General features: G+C 38.7%; 1 long non-coding RNA gene across 1 annotated transcript in view; it reads right to left on the minus strand.

Moving 5' to 3' along the window:
• The window catches only part of LOC115029568 (uncharacterized), a 171454-nt gene that overhangs the window by 7993 nt on the left and 139810 nt on the right, over window positions 1-23651 (minus strand). Inside the window, exon 3 of the long non-coding RNA XR_003835127.2 lies at window positions 6852-6927. This is a non-coding gene — a long non-coding RNA (uncharacterized LOC115029568). The remainder of the gene's footprint in view (window positions 1-6851; window positions 6928-23651) is intronic.

Genomic DNA, 23651 nt, shown 5'->3' on the forward strand with positions numbered 1-23651 from the left:
AACTGAGGAATACCGAAGGGCTAAGAAGCACCTGAAAAAATGTTCAACATCCTTAATCATCAGGGAAATGCAAATCAAAACAACCCTGAGATTCCACCTCACACCAGTCAGAATGGCTAAGATCAAAAATTCAGGTGACAGCAGATGCTGGCGAGGATGTGGAGAAAGAGGAACACTCCTCCATTGTTGGTGGGATTGCAAGCTTGTACAACCACTCTGGAAATCAGTCTGGCGGTTCCTCAGAAAATTGGACATAGTACTACCGGAGGATCCCGCAATACCTCTCCTGGGCATATACCTAGAAGAAGTTCCAACTGGTAATAAGGACACATGCTCCACCATGTTCATAGCAGCCCTATTTATAATAGCCAGAAGCTGGAAAGAACCCAAATGTCCCTCAACAGAGGAATGGATGCTTATCTTTTTTTCTAATTCTATTGACCTGTGGGGCTGCTTCTGAGACTGTTCCAGGGGAGGCCACTCATCCCAGTGACAGAGCCTTTGCATCACCAGCAGCTCCTGATCTCTGCCTTTCATTCCCTGCACTCTGCCTTTGTTAAGGGAGGATCTAAGAAGCAGGGCTAAATTAGAAAAGTTAGTGAGCCGGGCATGGTGGCGCACGCCTTTAATCCCAGCACTCGGGAGGCAGAGGCAGGCGGATTTCTGAGTTCGAGGCCAGCCTGGTCTACAAAGTGAGTTCCAGGACAGCCAGGGCTATACAGAGAAACCCTGTCTCGAAAAACCAAAAAAAAAAAAAAAGAAAAGAAAAGTTAGTGAAGAACTTCTTCAACTCATTAGCATGTCCAAAAAGAAAAAAAAAGCTTTGTGAGATATAAGAATATGAGACATGCTATTCTCAAGTGAAACCAGTGGCTCATTTTTGTAGAGTATTCATGACTTACAGAGTAACAGGATCTTTCTAGAATCAGATGGCCATTCTCCATATAACAAAATTCTAAGGAGCATCACAATCTGCGAATTGTTCATTTCTCCCACCAATGCCTTCTCACCAATATTGCACAATGTTTATTGAGTTCCTACTATGTGTCTGACATTGTGTCACACTCTTTGTATGCATTTTCTCATTGAATTGTCATAGTTAAATAGTATAGGCATCTCAGTCTCAGAGGTATGGAAACACACTCAAAACAGTTAAAAGGGTAGAAAATGATAGAGCTAAACTCTGACTCAGCTCAATTGAATGTAGCTAATATGATCACTATGTTTACCACACATATATATTTTAAAAATATATTAGCTACCTTTTGGTACAAAGAAACTCAATAATATAACTATAGGATATGCTGCTTCTATGTGTCAAAATTTAAGAACTTAATTGATTTTTTTTTTGATTTGGTGATTGTATCATGTGTTAGAGCTTTTGTTGTTCACACAAAGATACCCGAGGTAAATAAATTAAGAATAAGGGATAAAATATTTATTTTGGCTAATGGTTTCAGAATGACTAATTTGACGGAGGCCATGGTAGAACAAAGCAAGCACTCCAGTTACGGTGGACAGAAAGCATCAAAAGAGAGAGATTATGCCTCAGACTTTCTTCTTTCTTCCCTAGTATTTAATATAGGCTCCAGCCTGTGGGATGCAGCACCTATATTGAGGGAATATCTTACCCCATCGTTGGTCCTCTCTGAAAACATTCAGATCTGTACTTTATTCATCTCTTGAGTATTTCTCAAGCTAACAAAGTTGATAATCTAGACTAAATGTCATAAATCTAAGTCCATTTTATTATATCAAATCCCAAATCTCGTAAGTATGGTACCCACGAAAATTGCAAATAAATAAGAGAAACAGTTTCTCAAAGGCCCAGTACTGGAATCTCAAGTGAATCTCCAGAAATATAAATAGGAACACATTCATCATGGAAATTCCAGTAGGTGTAAACACTAGATTGTCAGATGTCTAGCGAGGAAAACATACCACAGAGAAGAGAAGATGTCTTAGCAGCCACAAACCCCAAAACTAAATCCTGCCATTCAACATTTCAGTAAAAACATGTTGGGCTTAGAAGTCTCACTAGCTAGATGCCTTGCTAAACCAGGATCTTTACTACATTACTTGCTTATCAAGAGTACTTGTTTACATCAAAAGTGAGAGAAAAATGAAAGCAGGAGTAAAAAACCAAAAGTGACAGAGATAAGGGATGTGAGAGGCAGCAGTGCCTGGATGCAGAGGCAAAAGCTGTCTGCCAAGTGACTGGGATGGGAAAGCTGAGGATGATGGAGAAAAAAAAAACTGGAGTAAGAGGTGACACAGCTGTATGAGGCATATCTCCAGAGGATGAAGTTGCTGAAACATTGTTAGGTCTGAATATGGGAATGGGATTATTTTATTCTTTTGATATAGCTGGGACTTGAATCCAAGGTCTCGGTGAGTTAACCAAACACCTCCCAATGTGATACAGCACAGTCCTGAACATGGAGATGGTGGAGAGATGCCTAACAGCATTGCTAGAGAAGGAAGGAAGGCTTAGCTTCAAGGTACTATAGCACAAAATGAGTGAAACAAGCTGTATTAGGCAACAGATAGCATCAAAAGACGAACAAATGGTTTGTGGATTAAATTGTGATGACATCTCACCAGTTGATGAAAGAGTAAGCCATGCCCATTTAGCTTCAGTGTGAGGGTAAAACACTAAGTGTGCAATGATTATAACACAAGGAATATGTACAACTTGAGTGATAATACAGACCATCATAATAAATGATATTATAAAATAAAATCATAATAAATAAGCAGAATAAAAGGAGGTTTGAATGTAGGGGGGCTGGAATGTTCCGGAGGACACTAGATTTTTATAAAGATGACACATTTTCTAAACGAATCTAGAAATGCAATGTCACTCTAAACCAAATGCTAACACGGTTATTTAAATATAAATCAGAAAATGATTTCTAAAGCTTCTCAAATCAGATCTGTGACGTTGCATCCAGGATACCTTCTATCCGATATAAAAGTTTATCTCAGTGTTTCAGTAATTCTGGCAATTTCCCAAACAGATCTGTGGTCATGGTTGGAATTAAATGTCCCATAATTAAGCAATTTAAGAGCAGTTGGGGCATAATAAATTAACAAAAGCCAATCTGTTTAGTGAATAGTTAATGCAAGGATAGAGAAACAAGTACTCTCATACATTGCAGGCTGGCCTGGAAAGCATTGCTACCTCATAGAGTCTGTCAAAATCCTTTTGTTGCCCTGAGCTTTGCCATTACATTCATTGACATTATTATCAAAACAACATATATAAGGCCACTTGTAATAAATCATCTTATTATAGTAAAAGATGGCAAGTGGCTGTGTTTGAGGGCATGGTTTCCAGAAAATACTTTCAGTTCCAATGATGTAGATATATATTTATTATATCATATATATTTATCCTATATCAATATATACTAAATATATTATATATAATCATCATATATAAAAATTTTGAGTTATCCATCTATATACATAGTTATATATGTATATATATTTATACTACTCAAAATATTTGATCTGAAATTTAAAAATGGGCCCGAATATAATGTACTTTTCATAACTGATTAAGGGACTGAGTTGGCAATTCTCTAATAACCTCATTAAATAGAATATATACAGTATATACATGGTATATGAAAAAAGTGAATAATTATGACTGTATACTTGCAAAGCTATATTGTTTGATATATACACAAATAATCTCTATTAATATATATAATACTATTACATAATACAATACCAATAATATAAAAATGTGACAGCAAATCAATGGTTCATATATATTTAAATAATTGTATATGTATAGATAGATAAAACTGTTGATGCTGATAACATTGGCTTCTCCAGTCAAGGGAAGAGCTAAATACCTGAATTATTGGGTGTCAAGTCTGGGATAGTGTTTTTTCATGTATACCATTTTGTGGCTCTTGAATTTCGAACCATATAGCTATAAATAACTCAAAAAATATTTGATCTGAAATAAAATGAGCCAGAATATAATGTACTTACCATAATTGGTTTAGGGACTGAGTTGGCAATTCTCTAATAGCCCCATTAAATATTGCAGTGGAATCATGGCCTGGCACAGCTATCAGGTAGGACTAAGATCTTAAACTCTGTGGCAGCTTGAACATCATTCTGTTATAGCATTTATCACATGGTATTATAGTCATCTATCAATAGTTTGGCCTCCCTTACTATGCTGAGAGAGCCTCAATGGAGCAGAGACAAATATTCATAGATTCATTTATTCATTCATTCACTAAATGGTAGACATGGTGTTTATTCATCCATGTATTGCCGGTGCCTGGCCTTCAACCAGCATATCAAAATTCAATGTACCACTTTCAAATGGATGCATGAGTGAATGAATAAAGTGTGTTCAGTGATTCATCATAGGACTCAAGATGACAGCCCCTTAAAATCAGTATTGTCAGTGTTCCTGACTTGGAGAAATGCTAACTTTTCTCTTGTGAATACTGAAATTGTAATCAGGTTGAATATATATCCAAAAGAAAAAAAAAAAAGCAAAAAAACTCTTGCTCTGCCTGCAGAGAAATTAAACATGTTCATTCAGACACAAAGGAGATGTTCCAATTCTTTCAAATACTACTTTTGCTACTTCCTGGTAAATTTGCATATTTGGAAATGCTGTAATTGTATCCATCAGAATGGACAGACATATCAATTTATATTCAGTGTGAAAGGGTTTGCCATTCTAGGCATTGTATCACCTGGGACTAACCTTTCCCTCAGTATCACTGGGAGGTATGAGAGCTTGATAAAGATCAAAAAAAAAAAAAAAAATCAGTGTGAAGAGTGATTGCTGTACAACTTGTCAGTGGTACAACCAGATTTAAGACAAACGAATCTGTGGTCTGAGTTAATTGTCTCATCTTTTTCCTCTCTCACCTAAAACCCCACAATTATGTTGAAAGTGAAGAAGTCGTAGATCCATGTTGATCAACTCTGACCCAAAGAGCTGATGAAAGGAAGCATGGTGTTATTAGAAGTCTTGAGTGGGCCCTAGCTGACCAACATGCACAAATGTGGCACTGTTCATTTTGTTTAAAAACTATGGTTGTAGACATCTTCTCCAAACTACCTGGGAACCATGGAAACGTTATGTTAAAACTCAGAGTTTATAAGGGACTCAAGCAATATAGAGGCCTCACTTGCACCCACCAGCTTTCGCCCCACCCCACCCCCAGTATCCTTCTACATTTTCATCAATTTATATGTCTCTACCCACTTCAATCTCTTATGAGTAGTTCCTGGAAGGACCTATATGCCTATATGGTTGTTTAATCCTGAAGGCTAAGGCCATTGTTAGGTACTCGATACTCAAAAAGTGTGTACACTGAAGACTGCAGTAATAGTTCTCTATGTGACATGACAGGAGGGCGTCTTTCCTAGTGTCAGCCCCAGAAGCATATCCACCCAACCCTTGCAATAAGAAAGCAGGTTTCTATGACTCTTCTGGGGCTATTAAGTGATGTGTAAGGTCATGTTTTATTCTAAAATTCTTTGATTTTATTTTTTAATAAGAGTACTGTCAGGAAAGAGAGGCAGGGATGTGACTGATAAAAAAAAGTAATAAATTTAACACAAAGTAATCACTGTATATTAAACTCCATATTAAATGCACACAGTTTCTACTAATAGGAGTTGAAGAAATGCAACTTCAAATAAACGGCATTTCATGAGGTAGGTGTGGTGGTACATGTCTGTAAGTCAGGGTCACCCTAAGCTACATGAAAAAACCCATCTCAACAAAATAAAATAAAAATACAAAAACAACAGTAAAAACACTCTGTGTTCAGGTGGCAGACATGCAAGGACAGCAAGTGCAAGGGGAGTGGAGGTTTCTCTTGTTTTCCCTGACCAGCCTAGCGACAGATCCTCCAGAAGGGACTCAACTCCATGGAGTTTTCCTCTAGGATTCTCATCACAGAAGAGAGTGGAGGTTAGTATTAGCAGGCTTTGTCTCAGGTCATCTCTTATCTTCAGCTCTGTATGTAACAAAATTAACTGCTCTAGGTAGATATAGGCACAATTGCACCAAAATCCTAATGCTTTCAATAGCAAGAGCTATTTTATATTATTCCACTTGAAAATGTTTGTGCTATGCCATCTGAGGTTGGCACCTGTGAACTACTGTGAATAGGCTCTCAATGTGGCTATTCAGAATTGTCAACGCCTCATGTAAGCTTCTTGCCCCTAAGATGCCTACATCTCCCTTACTTCACTCTTATAATACAGGGGTAGATGCGTTTACATCTCACTAGATTTACAGATATTCACTTATAGGTCATGTGATGCTCCCATCCCTGAAAAAAATATCCATCTTTCTCCATTTATCTTTCTATTTATATACTCTATAATAAACTCTGAGCATAGAAGGGAAATTTTCATTCCCCCACAGATCACTACATTTATTTATTTTTACTTCATTTTCATAATAATCCTACATGGCTGCTTGGCCCCTTCTTGCTCTCTTTAAGCTTTCACCTTTCTTACTCTCTAACGCTCTTTCTTTCTCTCCCTTCCTCCCCCCACCCTCCCCCCCAATGTGGCCATGGCCAGCCTCTCCCTCTTTCTACCTTCTCTCTTTCTCCCTGCCTTTCTACAATAAAGCTCTAAAACCATAGACTGTCTCTGATCATCAAGGCCTGCTGTACTTGAATGATGTGATAGGCTTTCCCCTAAGGAGCTGCGTCTAACCTCCTGCTGGAAGGCCTTCCTGCACTCCAGCCACTGCCCGACAATATTATTCTTTTCATTAACTTAAACTTCTCATTAACAATTATCAAGTATTTTAACCCAATACAGTTTTTTTTTCCTCAAATTACCTTGAGTAGATTTTGAATGATCACAGCATTTAAGGATTCTTCTAGTTTATCAGTCAATCACCATCAGGAGGTCTGTCTATATATTGAAAAAAGTACCAAAGAAGTTATGGTCCCATAAACTTACATTGTACTTACATTGTAGCTTGGATGAGAGTCTGCAATCAACATATCCACATTGAATGACCAGGGAGATTTTTCTGTAACATGCTAGAACCTCTTGGCTCTCTAACATGGAGCAGTGTATAGCAAGAGCTTACACTTTAGTGTACTCATATGCTATCATATAATTCTTTTTTTTTTTTTTTTTTTTTTTTTTTTTTTTTTTTTTTTTATAATAAATAAATGAGTCTAAAAAAAAAAAAAGCTTTAAAAAGGGAATAAGTTTTAAAACAAAGTAGTGGGGATGGTGAACATCCCTGACTAATTTACATTACATTTTCTTTTTTTTTTTTTTTTTTTTTTTATTTATTTATTTATTTTTTTTTCTTTTAGTTATTTATTTATTTATTTATTTTTATTTATTTTTTTTATTACATATTTTCCTCAATTACGTTTCCAATGCTATCCCAAAAGTCCCCCATAGCGCCCCCCCACTTCCCTATCCACCCATTCCCATTCTTTTGGCCCTGGCATTCCCCTATATTGGGGAATATAAAGTTTGCAAGTCCAATGGGCCTCTCTTTCCATTGATGGCTGACTAGGCCATCTTTCGATACATATGCAGCTAGAGACAAGAGCTCCGGGGTTCTAGTTAGTACATCATGTTGTTCCAACAATAGGGTTGCAGATCCCTTTAGCTCCTTGGGTACTTACTCTAGCTTCTCCATTGGGAGCCCTGTGATACATCCAATAGCTGACTGTGAACATCCACTCCTGTGTTTGCTAGGCCCCAGCATCGTCTCACAAGAGACAGCTATATTTGGGTCCTTTCAGCAAAATCTTGCTAGTGTATGCAATGGTGTCAGCGTCTTTTTGCAGATGATATGATAGTATATATAAGTGACCCTAAAAATTCCACCAGAGAACTCCTAAGCCTGATAAACAGCTTCGGTGAAGTAGCTGGATATAAAATTAACTCAAACAAATCAATGGCCTTTCTCTACACAAAGAATAAACAGGCTGAGAAAGAAATTAGGGAAACAACACCCTTCTCAATAGTCACAAATAATATAAAATATCTTGGCGTGACTCTAACTAAGGAAGTGAAAGATCTGTATAATAAAAACTTCAAGTCTCTGAAGAAAGAAATTATAGAAGATCTCAGAAGATGGAAAGATCTCCCATGCTCATGGATTGGCAGGATCAACATTGTAAAAATGGCTATCTTGCCAAAAGCAATCTACAGATTCAATGCAATCCCCATCAAAATTCCAAATCAATTCTTCAACGAATTAGAAAGTGCAATCTGCAAATTCATCTGGAATAACAAAAAACCTAGGATAGCAAAAACTCTTCTCAAGGATAAAAGAACCTCTGGTGGAATCACCATGCCGGACCTAAAGCTCTACTACAGAGCAATTGTGATAAAAACTGCATGGTACTGGTATAGTGACAGACAAATAGACCAATGGAATAGAATTGAAGACCCAGAAATGAACCCACACACCTATGGTCACTTGATCTTCGACAAGGGAGCTAAAAACATCCAGTGGAAGAAAGACAGCATTTTCAACAAATGGTGCTGGCACAACTGGTTGTTAACATGTAGAAGAATGCGAATCGATCCATTCCTATCTCCTTGTACTAAGGTCAAGTCTAAGTGGATCAAGGAACTTCACATAAAACCAGAGACACTGAAACTTATAGAGGAGAAAGTGGGGAAAAGCCTTGAAGATATGGGCACAGGGGAAAAATTCCTGAATAGAACAGTATCATATAATTCTTATATAGATTTTAAGGCTATAGCTGCTAGGGAGAAGGTCACAGCAGGCTGCTGTCTTTCATTGACTTTACTGATAGCTGTAAGCTTCCCTGCTGAGATCATCTTCCCTATTATTGTAGAACATTCAGTTTTTAGAATCTCAGAGAGAAAACATTTTATCGTTACCTGCCTTTTCTTAGAGTCCAACAATCACTGTATTTTCTAAAGATCTCTTGGGTCCTGACTTGCCATAGAAATATTTTATATCTCTTCTAACCTTATATCAATTTTAATTGCAATGAAACTGGTTTCACTGTAGTGACCATTAAGGTTTAATTATAATCATTACTATAAAAATAAATTAGAAAAAGATTTATATTAAGAAATAAATCATGAAAGATATTAAAATGCAGAATGATAAAAAAAAATGACCAGGAATAGGGGTGGGGAAAGAACTTTAGGGAAGAGAGGAAAGAGAGAAAAGAGAGGGAGAGTGTTAAATATTTAAACTAAATAATATAGAAGAGCAGAACTTTATGAATGTATAAAAAGTGCTTACTCCTGAAAGACATAGGTATTAGTTCACCTAAACCCTAATGCTTTCAATAGCATGTGCTAGTGCATATGGTTCTACTTGAAATGATGCAGAGTATGCAGTTCAAAGTTTCTGTCTATAAACTAATTTGAATAAACTCTTTAGGTAACTGCATAGAATTTTCAATGTTTCCTTACTCCCATAAAGAGACAATTGTGTAGCAAATTATATTCTTTATATGTGATGCCAGCCTCAAATCTTTTCACTCCTCTCTGCAAGAATAAATACAACATATGCATGCTGTAGAAACTTACTGATCTATTCCCAAGATGCATCATGCTTTTGCTGCCTCAACCCTGTGGATCCATCCAGTGCCTGCTGACTGGGCATCCTTCTTCTCCTTACTTGATAAAGCATTGACTCAGGTTAGCTAATCCATTTCTTTCTTAGAATATCTATCATTCCTTCCAATTTCTTTGTCCTTTGCTCACAATAAAATGTATCTATTTATTGTGTGTTTATGCCCAACAGAGAACATCTCATTCCAACCTTCTCTTTATAAGCTCTAGCATAGAGGCTAACAGAAGAGAGTATGGTGTAAAATAGATGCTCAGTCAGTAGGTGAAGAAAGAAGATGGTATCTCTAACTGAAATTAAGAACTCACTGGTTGCCAGGATATGAAACAAATACAACTTAGTTTAAGCAAGAATATAGGAGGGCATCAACCTATAGAGGTAGAAACATGTAAGAATGGAAGTAACTATAACCTTTCAAAGCTTGAGAAAAAGAACTACAAAGATATCAGGCTATGTTCATTCTCTTTCATTTCTGCCTTCTTTCGAACTCACCTACTGTGTTCTTGTTTATCACTGCAGAATAGATCCAGCCATCTGACTCTCAGCTCACTGGAGGACAGGAAAGTCCACTCTTGTGTGCTACCATATAGTAGGGGATTCTTAAAAAAGAAAGAGCCTCTCCAGTGTGGAGTAGAGCAGAATGTGTCTCACCACAGACTCCCAGACCTGCTAATGAATGCAAGGAACAGCCACTAGCTGCAGAGCATTGTTCAACAAACAGATTCTAAAGCGCTCTCTTGTTGAGTTATCTGGAAATAGCAACAAAAGATGCATTTCTTTCTCTTTTTTTAATCTACACCAGGATCATCCTCACAACTAACTCATTAATTCAGGCTTTTATGAAGAGGAGTAGATATTGGAACAAAATGTTGTAAATAATCTTGTGAAAATCTGCACATTCTATCTACTGCCGCATTCTTTATTTCCTTTTATGTTCCATATTGGAAAAGACCTAGCCAGATTCTTATAGTCTATTCAAAGACCAGCCAGAAAGGGAGTTTCTGGAGTATAGAGCTTGAGATAGAGTAAGAGAATATGAAAATCCCAAAGAAAAGGAGATCCAGTGACCAGCCAAAATCAGGATCCAGCTCAAGGGGAGGTTCCAAGTCTCATACTATTACTGATACTATGGTGTGCTTACAGACAGAACCTAGTATGACTGCACTCACAGAGGCCGAACAAGCAGCTGAAAGAGCCAGATGCAGATACTGACACCCAACCAATGGACAGAAGCCAATGACCTCTGTGGTTGAATTAGGGAAAGGCTGAAAGAAACTGAGAAGGCCGGTGACCTCATAGGAAGACACGCAGTCTCAACTGAGCTGGATCTTCAAGATTTCCAAGACACTGAGCCACCAACCAGGCAGCATACACTAGCTGATATGAGACCACAACACATATACAGTAGAGGACTGCCTGATCTGTTCTCAGTGAGAGAAAAGCACATACCCTCAAGAGACTTGAGGTGCCAGGGAGGGGGGAGGTCTGGTGAGGTGGGAGGCATCTTCTGGGAGACAGAGGAGGAATGGGATGAGGAACTGTCAGAGGGTGCAGAGGGTGGACCAGAAGAGTAATAATGACTGGACTGTAAAAAAAAATTGAAAAATAAATAGATAAATGAATAAATAAGAAAAAAAAAGAAAATCCCAAAGAGAGCTCTGAAAGCAAAGTCAAGCACTTTCAGTGTAGTTTTATTTATTTATTTATTTGTTTATTTTAAATTGGGAAGTGTGGAACATTGTTGGTTGGGAAAAATGAATTAATTGGAGCTACATTTCAAGTAGCACAAAGAATGGACTATATTGGAAGATGATGAGTTAGGGCCTATTGTATATGGGTAGCAGATGAGTTTTTTGTTTTGTTTTGTTTTTTTGTTTTTTAAGCCTGTAACTATACCACAGCAAAGGAAGTAGAAATAAGCAGATGATTGGAGTCTATAAACTTTGTTAATAAAGGTCATTTAAGATTTTATGGAAATTGCTGGGCATGCTGGCACATGCCTGTAATCCTAGAAGAAGAATCAAGAATTGCAATCCAGTCTGGGCCATGAAACCCTATTGAATAAAACACAAATAAACTATAAAAATTATGTAAGTTATGATCATTCTTTCAACAGACTATTGGAGAGTACATCACACTCCTATAGCTCTTTCTTGACTAAAGTAGAAAGATGTGAAAGGGACTGAATAAAGAATTGATATATATATTAGACATAGAAGTAAAGAAATTTAAAGTTAATATGTAGATTTCACATCTGGACTGCAAAGTTTTATTGTGAGCAAAGGACAAAGAAATTGGAAGTCAGAAGACAATGTGCTCAGTTTTAAAACCCTTACTTTTCCTATCCTCAAAGGACACAAAGTTATGTGGACATAGGACACACATCCATATTTTTGTGAGTTTACTACATTCAGGTGGTTGATATATTTTAAGCATAATTAAAATATATCAACCCTACAAGAAAGCATTTTCAGCGTTCAATGGGTGAAACCTCTGGAATTGAGAAGAAGGAAACCACTCAAGTCTTGCAATTCACTAAACAGCACAGAGAGACTTGAATCTAGGTCAGCTGACCTGCAAACTGTGTTCCTCCACTGCCCCACAATGTCTCTCTGCAGGCAGTCAGGAGGTCAGGCTAGAGTTTAAACTGCCATTCTCAGCAGCCAACAGTTCTGAGTTGAATTGGTCTGTAAATATTCACGTATTTGTCTTGTTCCCCACATGGAGGTTATAAACTTTTGAGGGTGAAGACCACATTATAATTTTTTTCTCACCTCTTTCTAGAGTACCGCATGTAGCTCTGGACACAGAAGAGCCCTCACCAAATGCTTAGATTGATCAATGATCTAGTCCCTGGTGACAGCTGTGGAACATCTTCCTGTTGAGACAATAATCCTCATGAATTATTTATTTAGAAGACTCTTTGGGTAGAGTGGTGGCTACAGTACAGACGAAGATGAAGTAGATGGAAATAGGAGTAAAACAGTCACTTTCATCTGCTGAATTTACCATTTCTCAATCTCTGCTCTTCTATTCATTTCTGTGTTCTACAAAGTCTTTTGGGAGACAAATGAGGATCCGTGTCTGCCATGCTCCGAGAAGGGCAGCGGCATCCACCATAATACCTTGTCACTGCTACTGCCATGGTTGTTCATTCTCATGAAATTCATTAAGTAACCCAGTCATGACGGAGCTGCTTTGTGCCACTTGCCCAAGTCATTCTGCAGATCTTGTTCCTCTCAAGAAGCAACTGCTAACTATTGCCTGACGTTAGAATTTAGCTTAATGAATTAAAGAGGTCGACAGAAGCACATGGGAGGTACTGATGCCTGATAGTTTTTCAAGAACAAAGGCAAATCAAAATTGTCACCTGAATCAGCCTACTACCCCCACCATTTCCTAAAAAGCATTAAAAAAACTAACAGTAATAATAGCTCCCATTTAATGACATCATCTATGATTTGTGAAGTTGACTTAGTATGGCAAACGTACCAAATTAGTTAAAACTGAAGGAACTTGCTCAAAAATATAGTAGTTTTAATCACCCTAAAGTCTATCCAATGAAGTCTAGACGGACATGAAGGAGAGCAAGAAGAACATATAGAGGGGATGCATAAAGCTGAGAGATGAAACTTTTCTAAAGCTGCAGATTATGAATGCATCCCTGAGACATTCTTTATAATTTATTGGGACTAATACTGCATCAAAGGTGGGATATATGACTCAGTTGTCAAAACTATTTATTTCTCTTCCAGAGGATCTAGGTTCGAGTTCCAGCACCCATGCTAGGTAGCTCAAAACCACCTATAACTCCGTTTCCAAAGGGAATCTAATACCTCTGCCCTTTGAGAGCATCTGTGCTTATGTGTACATACCCCCCAATACACACACTCATACTCAAAATGATAAAAATAAATTCTATAAATACTGTATCTGAATCATTTGCTCTTATGTTCTCCATAACTTAAATATAGTGCATGGTTCATGTGTAAGTTGAATGGATAAAGAATTATTACATGAACAATTCAAGTTCCATCTTATATAAAGTCTATTGATATGAGGAATAAAGAGAAATGACTTTTATCCAAGTGTAGCATACTATGCATCTTTCATATAATCTGATCCATTCAGACTTTAAATATCAAAATGCTTCTCATATACACAAAAGCATATTAGAATCTGGAGAATCATTTGGAACTTGGGGACAGAGAATCTGCTTCTCAGAATCTTTTCTGTTCCATCATTACTGGAGGCATGACTAGCAACAAAGTTCCTAGTAAAAAGGAAAAAGCAAGAGGTGATAGACCAGCAGTTCCATGCTCACAAGAACTACACACACACGATTTTCCTAGACTTTCATTTTGACATTCACTGAACTGGAACCCTAAGCTGTCCTAGGGGAATATAAACACATAGAGACTACGACACACACCGTGTTTAAGGGGTGGAACTGAGCTCAAAACCCGAGCCATGTCACTGTAGAGATATCTCAGGGCAAATAGGGTTTGGTCTAAAGAAGCCTCTGGTCAGAGCATTTGTCACAGTAGCAGAGAACCACAAGCAAGAGGTCACCCCCAAAATATAGTTGAGGTCATTGCAATAGGAATTTCAGTCTTCTTCTGAACTAACTAAATAAAGTGAAAATTCATAGATCAGCTGCAATTCTCTTCTTCCCCCAAAATGACTATTGGATGTGACATAAATCAGTGAGACGTGGAGAAGGAAGATCATGTTTATAGAAATTTCTTTGTAGCCTCGTCTCTATCCCAATATTTTTAATTTGTTGAAAGGATCAGAGGCCACCCATGTTTGAAGCAGTGACTGTTAATTCTGGATGAGGGATTTTGTTGTTGTTGTTGCTGTTGTTTGTTATTTGTTTGTTGTTTGTTTCATGACTTTGGATAATAGATGGTCTAAATATTTTAGACTCTTTTGCATTAGTCTTTAATCAGAAGGTGAATATGTCATTGGGGGACAAGGAATTTTGCATTGTAGTTGTTGTTGCTCTACTGAAATTGGGCGTTAAGATCAACCCACATACATATGGTCACTTGATCTTTGACAAGGGAGCAAAAACCATCCAGTGGAAAAAAGACAGCATTTTCAACAAATGGTGCTGGCACAACTGGCGGTTATCATGTAGAAGAATGCGAATTGATCCATTCCTATCTCCTTGCACCAAGGTCAAATCTAAGTGGATTAAGGAACTCCACATAAAACCAGAGACACTGAAACTTATAGAGGAGAAAGTAGGGAAAAGCCTCGAAGATATGGGTACAGGGGAAAAATTCCTGAATAGAACAGCAAAGGCTTGTGCTGTAAAATCGAGAATCGATAAATGGGACCTCATAAAGTTGCAAAGCTTCTGCAAGGCAAAAGACACCATCAATAAGACAAAAAGACCACCAACAGATTGGGAAAGGATCTTTACATATCCTAAATCAGATAGGGGACTAATATCCAATATATATAAAGAACTCAAGAAGGTGGACTCCAGAAAATCAAATAACCCCGTTAAAAAATGGGGCTCAGAACTGAACAAAGAATTCTCACCTGAGGAATACCGAATGGCAGAGAAGCACCTGAAAAAATGTTCAACATCCTTAATCATCAGGGAAATGCAACTCAAAACAACCCTGAGATTCCACCTCACACCAGTCAGAATGGCTAAGATCAAAAATTCAGGTGACAGTAGATGCTGGCGAGGATGTGGAGAAAGAGGAACACTCCTTCATTGTTGGTGGCATTGCAAGCTGGTACAACCACTCTGGAAATCAGTTTGGCGGTTCCTCAGAAAATTGGACATAATACTACCAGAGGATCCAGCAATACCTCTCCTGGGCATATATCCAGAAGATGTTCCAACCGGTAAGAAGGACACATGCTCCACTATGTTCATAGCGGCCTTATTTATAATAGCCAGAAGCTGGAAAGAACCCAGATGCCCCTCAACAGAGGAATGGATACAGAAAATGTGGTACATTTACACAATGGAGTACTACTCAGCTATTAAAAGGAATGAATTTATGAAATTCCTAGGCAAATGGATGGACCTGGAGGGCATCATCTTGAGTGAAGTAACACAATCACAAAAGAACTCACACAATATGTACTCACTGATAAGTGGATATTAGCCCAAAAACTTAGGATACCCAAGATATAACATACAATTTGTTAAATGCATGAAACTCAAGAAGAACGAAGACCAAAGTGTGGACACTGTGCCCCTTCTTGGAATTGGGAACAAAACACCCATGGAAAGAGTTACAGAGATAAAGTTTGGAGCTGTGAAGAAAGGATGGACCATCTAAAGACTGTCATATCCAGGGATCCATCCCATTATCAGCTTCCAAACGCTGACACCATTGCATACACTAGCAAGATTTTGCTGAAAGGACCTAGATATAGCTGTCTCTTGTGAGACAATGCCGGGGCCTAGCAAACACAGAAGTGGAGGCTCACAGTCAGCTATTGGATGGATCACAGGGCCCCCAATGGAGGAGCTAGAGAAAGTACCCAAGGAGCTAAAGGGAACTGCAACCCCATAGGTGGAACATTATTATGAACTAACCAGTACCCCAGAGCTCTTGACTCTAGCTGCATTTGTATCAAAAGATGGCCTAGTCGGCCATCACTGGAAAGAGAGGCCCATTGGACTTGCCAACTTTATATGCCCCAGTACAGGGGAATGCCAGGGCCAAGGGGTGGGGGTGGGTGGGTGGGGGACTGGGGGGGGAGTGTATTGGGGACTTTTTGGATAGCTTTGGAAATGTAATTGAGGAAAATACCTAATAAAAAAAGAAGCTTGGATAGCATCAAACACACTATGTAGCTGAGACTGACCGTGCACTCCCAATTCTCTGCTTCGACCTCTGAGTGCTAGGCTTTCTGGTGTGCAGCATACCATTTGATTTAGGATACATTTTTGTTGTTCTTGTTGCTGCTGCTGTATTTTTGTTTTGTTTTTTTAAATAAATAGTAATGTTTATTATTCCCCCATCTATATTCTGAGCCTTCATATAGGATGGAAGGTCCACAGCACAGACGAAACCTAGGTTCCTCATCACTATTTAGAAAAAAATCATAATGCTAGGAAAGAATACCAATTTCACTTGTTGAGTGAACAGTGAATAAATGTCCTTCATCCAGAAACATTGTTCAGTTTAATGTATTTGTTACAGAATACTAGCTGACCTTATCAGTATGTCTTACGGACACACATCATAAAGGACATATCTTGCAGACATACATCATAAACAATGTATCTTGTGGATATGTATCATAGGTGACAGAGTGAAGTTCAATAAGAGACGTTTGTTTCCTCAGTGAGGAAAACCCAGCTTCCCTGGCTATGTGCAACAAGATCATACATGCTACAAAATAGAGTAACCACCAACATGAGACACTTTTTAACATCACAGCCTCCATAGGGTAAGTGGGAGACTTACTTGGAAGTGAGTACACAGATAGTAATGCCTGACTGGATACTTAAGGAAGATTGGCGGGGAGCATCATCCCTTGAGAATCATGTCCAAGGATTGAATGAGAGAAAAACATGGAGAATTGCATGCTATATCTGCTTGGTTTTTTTTTTCTCCCTCCATCTCTTGGATCATGTGGTGATCATGGGGGGGGGGGAGGATGTTCAATCATAAAATCTCACTGCCATCTGTCTGCCAACTTTGGTACCCATTAGTACAAATTACATAGGGTGTTAAGTTCCTTTAAATACATAAAATGATCAATTTCTGCCTGTAAATCCAAGGAGGAATTTCCCTTAGGCTTTCAGAGCACAAAGCAAAAGACTCCAGGAACATGGAAAGTGATAAACTTATTATATCATCATCCAAGGGGTGTGACGAACAGATGGAAATGAGTGAATTATTTTCAGAATTTCAAGTAGCTCCAATAGAACCCATGATTTGTATGAGGTCATGTAGTAATGATGATTTAAATGAGCTGTGTTTTTTAGTTTGATCACAAAAAAATATATTTTCAAACACGATAGTGGTGCAGTTTTTTCTGCATTGATCAGAAAATATCTGATCAGTCATTTTAGACATATTAAATGTGCCATGAAGGTATGAAATGTTACCTAGTAAATGTTAGGCCAAATATTTTAAATTTTGAGACTTTTGTTAAAGATTTCCTTAGCAAAGGATGTTTTGCTGGTCTAATTGGGTATCTACATGTAGAAGACTGCAAATAGATCCACTTCTATCTTTCTGCACAAATTTTTTTTAAAGATTTATTTATTTATTATATGTAAGTACACTGTAGCTGTCTTCAGACACACCAGAAGAGGGAGTCATATCTCGTTACGGATGGTTGTGAGCCACCATGTGGTTGCTGGGATTTGAACTCAGGACCTTCCGAAGAGCAGTCAGTGCTCTTAACCACTGAGCCATCTCACCAGCCCCCAAAATTTAAGAAAATTTAAGTCAGAGTGGATCATAGACCTCAACATAAAAGCCGATACACTGAACCAGATGAAACAGAAAGTGGACATATTACTAAGAAAAGAAAGGAAGAAAAGAGATTAGGAGGCTAGAGAGATGCTCAGCACTTAAGAGCACTTCCAGCTCTGAAGTTAGGGGACCAGATAAGAGCTTCTACAAAGATTGGTATGAAAGGCAAGAAGCCTATATTAAGTGTAGACTATAGGAGGGAAGGTATAAGGATAAGAGGGAGGATAAAAAGGAATCAGTCTCTCTCTCTCTCTCTCTCTCTCTCTCTCTCTCTCTCTGTGTGTGTGTGTGTGTGTGTGTGTGTGTGTGTGCGTGCGTGTGTGTGTGTGTCTCTGTGGGGGTGGGCAAGCAGAACCACAAGTGTGTACTCCCTTCCCATTGTGGAATTAAATAAAGGCTAATCTGATGAGAACAAACAGAAATTTATTCATAATATGCTGCATAGCAAGAGATCCACTAGCCATCACTTGTGTTTGGCAGAGATTCTAAGGTAGGAGGTGGAAATGTAACACTATCATAAAAGGGAAGGGAAGGTTTCAGGCAAGTTCTGACTGGAGCCTGTGGATATGTGAAGAGAGATAGGTGCTCTCTAATCAGAGGTAGCACATCATTTGTGATTAGTTCAGGGAGTCTGTATGCCTTTCTTTCATTGGCCCTGAGTTGAAAGCAGGGAGGGTAGGCACAAGAACAATGTAAAGAGGGGGACAGTCACTAACCAAGTCCTGAATGCTCCTGGCCCATTGCTGCAGAGTGTGGCTTTACAACCTGAAATGGCTGCTGTGGGAACTGTGGGTCAGAGTTGTATTGCCATGTGCAATCTGACCATTTGTACATGGCATCTCATATCCCTCTACCATTTACAAATACAAGGACCCAGCTTTGGACCAGGGGCTTACTTTCTCTCCACCTTTCACTATTTTCCTGTCTATAGCATCCTACTCATTGCTACCAAGCATTTGAGTGCGGTTCCCTGGGGATGAACTTGCCCTATGTCTTTGTTGACCATGGGAATACAACCCCACCATCATGGGTATCTTCTACCCTATAGTGCTGTCATTCCATTAATTGGACAAGGCTTATTTCAGATGACTGTTTCCTCTGAACTCCTGTTTCATTTATAATTTGTGTCACATCATTAAACACTTAACTATAAAGTGTTTTAACTGATTCTCATTAATTTGTGCATGTTAAGCTTATCTTCCCAAGTTGAAGTTGAAGGCTCATGCCTGCTCTTGGGTCTCACAATAGCTTGCAATGCTGGCTCAGTCTATATAGTAAATGTTTTGTGGATAACTATCAATTGAATAGTTTTTGTACATATCCCTTACCTGAGGGGCTGCTCCAAATCTAACTATATCATTTTCCCATCATCATTCCAGGTGTTATCTTCAGCACTAATCCCTCCAAATATATTGAATAAGAAGATATTGTGCACTAAATTTCCAAAGTCTAAGAGATTCTTCTCTCAAATCAGTAAAAATGTTAAAAGGAGAAAGGACTGTAGTGACTTGTTTCTAACTTGCAGGCCCTGTATAACAGTGGACCTTCTGAATAATCCATGAGAAATATATTGTTTTTTTTTTTTTTTTACAGGAAAGTTGTTGGGTCCTACAGGTCAGAAGAAAATAAGAGGCTAGTGGCTGCTTACACATCCTGGGAACATCAGGACTCTGGTGGCAAACTTGGAAATTTGAATCAAGAGCTGTATTAGGATGGACACTTTTCTACTGAGGATTCTGTATGTGTAAGAAGACTTCAAAGTGTGGTATGTGGAGTAGAACCAGAAAAGAACACACATACACACACATCATATAGTATGTAGAGAATGTAGTAATGTGTGTACATATAGAACCATATTTATTCATAAAGCTCTTTCTAGCTGGGGAAATTTACTGATGCACTGGAGTTCCTCATCTCAGCTCATTCAAGCAAAATAGTCAATATTCAGGTTTCATAATTAGTTGCTATACCACTGGTAACCAGAAATCAGCCATATTGGGAATACTTAACCAGGCAAATTAGTCAATTATACAAGTCAGGGCTTTCTTTGTCTGAACTTAGTTGAGGTAGTTGCTTTCTGGAACACCATCAATGAAAAGACCTAAAAAATCCTGGGACTTCCACACAAGGTTAAATGTCTGATCAAACCTTGGAAGAACTGGGGTCCAAAATCAAGCAGTGGCTTGCCTAAGATCACATACCTGTCCTGATAACAGAGAGGCTGAAGAAACAGCCATGTTTCTGACCCTCCTTCACTGCTTTCTGGAAATGGAGTCTGATTGTTCACAATGGCATCAACTTCTTTCTTCTCTTCACTTCAATGAAAGTTCCTGCTGGTAAGGCCAGATCGCTCTTTTGTGTCAGAGCCCAGCTCATAAAATGCTATTAAGTGAATTACTGATGACCTAATTCCCAGCTGCAGGACACATTCCATTAGGGGCAGGCCAGCTGCCAAGACGTGTCAGCTATGACTGGATGGCAGGGTGATTGAAGCTATCCTGCCTGGAGTGGCTGGGCTCTGAAAGTGAGTTCATAGTTGAGAGGGGCAACTCATTTCCCCAACATCATACCCACATTGTCTTCTGGGAACCCTCTTCATCAGCTTCAAAGAGAACTTTTTCGAAGTACCAACACACATTACAAAAGCAACTAGAAGTAGTGTCACTCTGTGCTCAGAGTTTAAAACAGTGCAAATTCAGTCATCACTGATTGACTAACATTGCAATTTTTTTCTTCTCTCCATGCCATGACTTCTTTTTCTTAACTTTTCTTTCTTTTTCTTTTTTGCCAAAGCTGTGCTGTCAGGTTGTACATTTTCCTTCCATTTTCTTTACCTTCTTCTTTTCTTCTTCTTCTTCTTCTTCTTCTTCTTCTTCTTCTTCTTCTTCTTCTTCTTCTTCTTCTTCTTCTTCTTCTTCTTCTTCTTCTTCTTTATTGTATTTATTTGGTGTGCCTGAGGGACACTGCACACATGCCCCAGTGTACATGTCAAAGTCATATGACTGCTCGAATAAATTGGTTCTTTCTTTCCCCTCTGTGGTAACGAGGGATCAAACTCAGGTGATCCGGTTTTTCATCAAGCACCTTTACCCACTGAGCTATCTGTCTGGCCTCAGATTTTATTTATTGTTTTTAAATTACAATGGATTCTTCAACAGCACATCACAAAAGAGTAAGAACAGTACAGTTTTTTCACTTTGCATTCATCTCCCCAGAATTTACAATCCCAGCACTCGCCTCCCAGGCAGGCGGATTTCTGAGTTTGAAGCCAGCCTGGTCTACAAAGTGAGTTCCAGGACAGCCAGGGCTACACAGAGAAACCCTGTCTTGAAAAACCAAAAAATAAATAAATAAATAAAGGAAATCAGTATCTACTAGGTGAGTCCCAAGTGGGCCATTTTATAGTTGATACTTTTTTTCAGAATTGGTACAAGGGTGAAATAAACTATAACATCTTGTAAGCTAGAAAGAAACAAGACAATTATATATGTTGTGCTCAGTGGAAAGTGGGAACGTATTTGCATTCCAAGGGAACTTTGGATTCAGTTAACCATTCCGGAAGAGGAAATGACGTAGTGATGTTACCACGCAGGCCATGGTCAGAAACTTGCACCCAAGGTTGGCTTCAGCTCTAGTCCTTTTGGCTCCTTGTCAACTGTGAAATGAGAGAATGACTGGATGGTTACCAGGTCCCTTCTAACTCTCAAAAGTTCTATCTTAAACCCAGAAGTCAATCACTGTGCGTCATGGCCTAGCGATCACGATCACATTCTCTGCTCTCTTTCCTTTTTCCCTTCATCTTTTCTTCACTCCTTCTGCTTTAGTCTCTAACTTCCTATTGTTTGGTACTTGTGGTTTCCATTAGATTTATATTTTGTCTTCTCGGCTTCCTCTACTAACGCTGTCAATTAGTCACCACTCACCTTATTATTGTAGTCGTTTCTAGAAGCCGTCACGCAATATTGACAGCTAATTTAAAAAAAAATCCCTGACACACACTAAGTAAGAGCATCCAAGTTCACTGAGATGAGTGAGTGTGGGTGCCTATTTGAGACTGGGAAGCCACAGGGGTTATGCTGTGACTTTGAACCTTGCCATCGAACCCTTAAGTAAACTAGAAGTCTGAGGAATCTGCAGACAGCCCTATGCCTAAGAATGAAAAAAAAAAAAAAAAAAACGATTAAAAGGAGCTGACTTGTGCTTTTATGAGTTTTTCATCCCCAAATCATTAATATTCAGCTGCATTGCCAAAACTCTTTGGAGATGTTTTTATTATAGGTATGTCCCTTAGCAAACAGAACTGGAAACAAAACCTTGCTAACTATCATTTTTGTGACACAGAAACCATGACTAATTTGAGCACATATGTCTTTTCTTATTCATCTAGAAATAACTGCTCTCCTCTAATTCCTTTTCCTTTCGATATTTCCTCCTAAATTCAAGCCAAGAAATAGCCCTTGCCTTCCACGTACTTTAACTTATTCCAAAACTTTCCTCAATTCGTGAGCAAAAACTACAAGGCTAATGCATTCAACTCCGACCGTAAATGACTGGTATTTTTTTTTTAAATCGAAAAGCATCTTCAGTTGCATTGTGGGAGTCACCTCTTCATGTCTACACCATCCCTCCTCTAAAGACATGCTCTGTCGAGCACGAATGGTTTTTATTTTAGTGTTGCCTCGTTCCAAGAGATCTGCAAAGTCTTCCATACTTATATACTGCTTCCTCATCTTCAACACATGCTTTACTTTATAAGAATGTTGAAATATAAATGTATATCCTTGTGCTAGAATTATAGGCTGCTATGGGCCAACCAGTGTGAGTTCTGGGAACTCCAAGGCACCTATGTAAATTGAGTTGCCTTTATTTTTTATCAATTTCACCTTTCCTTGGAGTTCCCATATCATGAATGACTTCATTTTTTGTTTGTTTGGTTTTTTGTTTGTTTGGTTGGTTTTTTGAGACAGGGTTTCTCTGTGTAGCCCTGACTGTCTTGGAACTCACCCTGTAGACCAGGCTGACCTCGAACTCAGAAACCTGCCTGCCTCTGCCTCCCAAATGCTGGGATTAAATACCCGGCTCATTAATGACTTCTACCCAGCTCCTCTGCATGCTTATGACTACTGCTGTTCCCATCCAAATATAAGGACCTTGAAGGAAAAAAACACCCCTTACTCCTTAGGCACATTCAGACTGTAGCACACCTCAGAAAGTGTTTTTGAACTGACATGGTTTCATTCCCTAAAATTGGCAGACACTGATAACTTGTGATGGCTTTCTTTCTTTTCTTTTATTCAAAGCCCCCCCCCCTTCTGTGTGTGTGTGTGTGTGTGTGTGCAAGCGTCACGTGACTGCAGTTATCTAGGGCAGTAAGCAATGTTCAAGTGATTATAGCAGACAACTGAGATTCCACCAGCGCCCTGGGAATTGCAGCCAGAGATCATCTGAGCCACATGCTTAATATTTTAAACAAGAGGCCTGGTCCTTTCAGAAAGGTCTCTGCCACTGATTCTCTCAAAGGATTCAGTCGCTCAGCCACGTTTAACATTCACTGGGTCAGACCTTTATCCAAGATGACG

The sequence above is a fragment of the Mus caroli genome, unplaced genomic scaffold (assembly GCF_978045245.1).
Source record: "Mus caroli unplaced genomic scaffold, Mus_caroli_1 scaffold_17, whole genome shotgun sequence".
Taxonomy (NCBI): Eukaryota; Metazoa; Chordata; class Mammalia; order Rodentia; family Muridae; genus Mus; species Mus caroli.